The sequence below is a fragment of the Varanus komodoensis genome, unplaced genomic scaffold (genome assembly GCF_004798865.1).
Source record: "Varanus komodoensis strain SLA01 unplaced genomic scaffold, ASM479886v1 scaffold1, whole genome shotgun sequence".
Lineage (NCBI taxonomy): Eukaryota > Metazoa > Chordata > Lepidosauria > Squamata > Varanidae > Varanus > Varanus komodoensis.
The window spans coordinates 71,208,649-71,212,119 of NW_025335268.1; positions in this window are offsets into that span (position 1 = coordinate 71,208,649).

Genomic DNA, 3,471 nt, shown 5'->3' on the forward strand with positions numbered 1-3,471 from the left:
TGCCGGGGAGCGCAGGACAGCTCTTGGTGGCAGCGGTGGCTTCGTGCGGCCCTCGCGGCAGCGGGCAGCAAGTGGTAAGTCCCAGCTGATGCGGGGAAACCCAAGTCACCAGTTTCAACTCGACCGTCTTTGTCCTGCTAGATTACTTGTAATCATCCTGGAAAATTGAAGAGGCAAGGCGTGCCGGCAAACAGGGCAATCTAAACCTGTGCGAGAGGATAGTTGCCCACAGCTTGGCCTCCACTCTAACCTGACCAGTCTCTAAACAGCCTTATGTTGGAGATGCCCCTGGGCGCTCCTGAAGCTGCCCTTAAAAATCTAGAAGGAATATACTTAATGCCATGATGTCAGGTAGAAGCCCCAACTGGGTGCCATGTAATAGCTGAGTTAAGGTCTTTGCCTGGAATAATTAAAGAGCTGCAGGGAAATAGTGGCCGCCTGTAGAGCACGTAAGTTGTGAATGGCCAAAGAGCTGCTCCGAGCTGTTGTGGGCATGTGTTCTTCATGAGCTCTTCTAGAGCCACTTGAGTGGAAGATTTTTTTTTGGTTTAGTCAACAGTCGTGCCCGACCCATCATGACCCCATGGACAACATTCCTCCAGGCTCTCCTGTCCTCCACCATCCCCCGGAGTCCATCCAAGCCCACTCCCACTGCCCCAGAGACCCCATCTAGCCACCTCATCCTCTGCTATCCCCTTCTCCTTTTGCCATCCATCGTTCCCAGCATCAGGGTCTTCTCCAGTGAAAGTGGAAGATAACTCCCAGATATTTCAAGTATAATACTCACTTGATCTTATGATCATCAATTTTGCACGAATGAATTTTAGGCACCCTAGCAAACGCCATGACATTGTTTTTTCAACAATTGATCGTTAGGCTATTCTCTTGACAATAGAGCATCAGTGCACTCAAGGCTAATAAAATGACCGTATGCCTTCCTGCAATCTTTGGGAGTGAAAACTACTGTTGTTAAGGTAATCCACAATTGAGCCAATGTAAAAGTTAAATAGAAGTGGGGCCAAAATACATCCCTGCTTAACTCCTTTCTGCGTAGGTACCACACGCATCTCAACGGATGTACCTCTGCACAAGACTGAATAAGCAGTAATAACCATTGGTCAATGTTAGAAGCTTCCAGTTTCTTCCATAATTTAATTTGCAAGATGGAATCAAACACTGCTTTAAGATCAATAAAGGCAGCATAAAAGGAGGTCACCCCATTCGAGAGAGACTTCTCAGTGAAGTACTGAAATACCATACATTGGTCAATGGTAAACCGGGTCTCTCTAAAACCTGCCTGTTCTGCTAGTAACTTTCCATGTTGTAACCAGTCTTTAAGTTCACCATACAAGTGTCTTGCATATTTTTTTATTAATTTTGCGATTTATATGCTGCCTTTTTCCTACAAAGGGCTCAAGGCAGCTGACATCATTCTCCTCCTCCGTCTTATCCCCACAACAACAACCCTGCGAGGTAGGTTGGGCTGAGAGTCTGTGACTGGCCCAAAGTCCCCCAGTTGGCTCCATGGCTGAGTGGGGACTCCAACCCAGATCGCCTGAGTTCCAGTCGCACGCTCTTAACCACTACACCACACTGCCGCTCACACTGGCATATAACTCACTGACAATGCTAGGCTGGCTAATAGGTATGTAATTGTTTGGATCATCTCTCTCGCCTTTTAAAAAAAATTGGAATAATAATTGCAGATCCCCAGTCTCGAGGCATTTGGCCACACTTATCGAAAAGTGATGCCAAAACCAGCACCCGGAGTGTCTTTGCTGGTATAAGGTCTTCACCTGCGGCATTGCCCAATTTCAACTGGCAACTCAGCTGTGGATTCCAGAGTCAGACACTAGTGGTCATTACGGTATATTCTCCGGATCTTGTATCAAGGAAATCTTTCTCCCAGATCCCAGGGTAGACTTGGCAGTTGGGGGAAGCTAGCCCATGGTAGGGGGAGATCTTTATGCACTGGCAAAACAATTCAGCATGCTTGGACTTGGGGGCCTGCACCATGGCCTGCCTTGTTCTGTGTGCCAGCAAAGGTTTGTACGATTTTTCCTGGAGGAGGAGATTCTGCATTGCACTCACTCCGTAGTTACATATCTCAAATATTCAATTAAGGTTACAAAATGTATCTTCTATATTTGCATCATTTATGTACTACTCTGTATTCCAGTAGGAAATTTCAGTGTCGATTTTTTTTTTTTAATGAAAAGGTCCTAATAGCCAAGCAGGCCCCCTCTGCCCCAGCACCACCTTCGGGAGCCGCTGTAAGGGAAGGCTGGCAGAAGGAGCCCTGGGGGATCGGGGCTGGCGGTTCCCAGCACCTCTGTGCTCGGCAGCCCCTGCCTGGGGGAGGCTGCTGCTGGTGAACCCGCAGAAGCCGGGAGGGGGTGCTCCGAGCCGTTGGGGGCACCTGGCCCCCGTGGCAGTGAGGGGCCTCCAGGTTCTCCCCACCTTCCACCCGTATGTTCCAAAAGCGGATCAACCCCATTCAGCACAAAAAGGAGTCCCTCCCCTTCCAGGATGGGGGCCACCAGGTTCAGCCCCTGGGCTTTGGCCCTCTCCAGCCCACCCCTGAATCGAGGCACTGGTCCCAGGCTCGCTCAGCCTCCCCGATCCATCAGGGGAGAGGGGAAAGTGTTCCCAGCAGGCCGTGGTTCAGTCCCAGCGAGGGCCGGGCCACTCCAAATAGTCTATATCATATATATTATTCTTGTATCGCCCAAAACACAGAGCTTGATGTGCCCTCCAGAAAGATTGGATGTTGGCCGAAAACAAAGCATGAAAGAACAGATCAAGTTATTTAGCAAACTGTCTGTGTTTGAGGCAGAGAGCTGGGAGGAGCAAGACCTCGGCTTTCTGCATGCAGACTTGCGATTATAACTAAAAGGCTTTCCTCTGCAGAGCAAAGAAATAGATTCTTACTGAGAAAGAAAGATGCCATACCGTTTTCAAAAGAGCCTTTTGCAAGTTGTCAAGGACTCCTCTTTGAATGATCTTGGAAAGGGATGCAAGCAGTAAAGTCGAGCGCCTTTACTAAAGGCTTCCCGCTGAAGAGGCCGGGCTCCTGCAGTGGTGCAACGAAGGGGGATTGCTATGCCCTTTATTCAGGCGGACGACCCCGAAATCCAAGGAGCTGGTGGTGATACAGCGGTAGAAAGGGAAACTGCAGTGCTGCTTCCACGTTTAAGGAAGCAAATCCTCCGGCGCCAACGCTGCTGCTCCATTATATACCCTGAGTGAACAAGGTCCTGTTTCGCTTTCTCTCTCGTCCTTCGAATTCCCTTCCCGCTGTGCCCCTGCCGGGACTTTTCCAGCCCCGCCTCCAGCCAACCCAGCAGGGTGGGAAAGACCCTGCTCTGAAGAGGCAGGAAGCGAAGCCCCTTCATAGCTGACAGCCGCTCCTTCTAGAGGGGGATGTGAATCACTCTTGTCTTGGCACAGGACGGACTGTTGGCTTCCTGC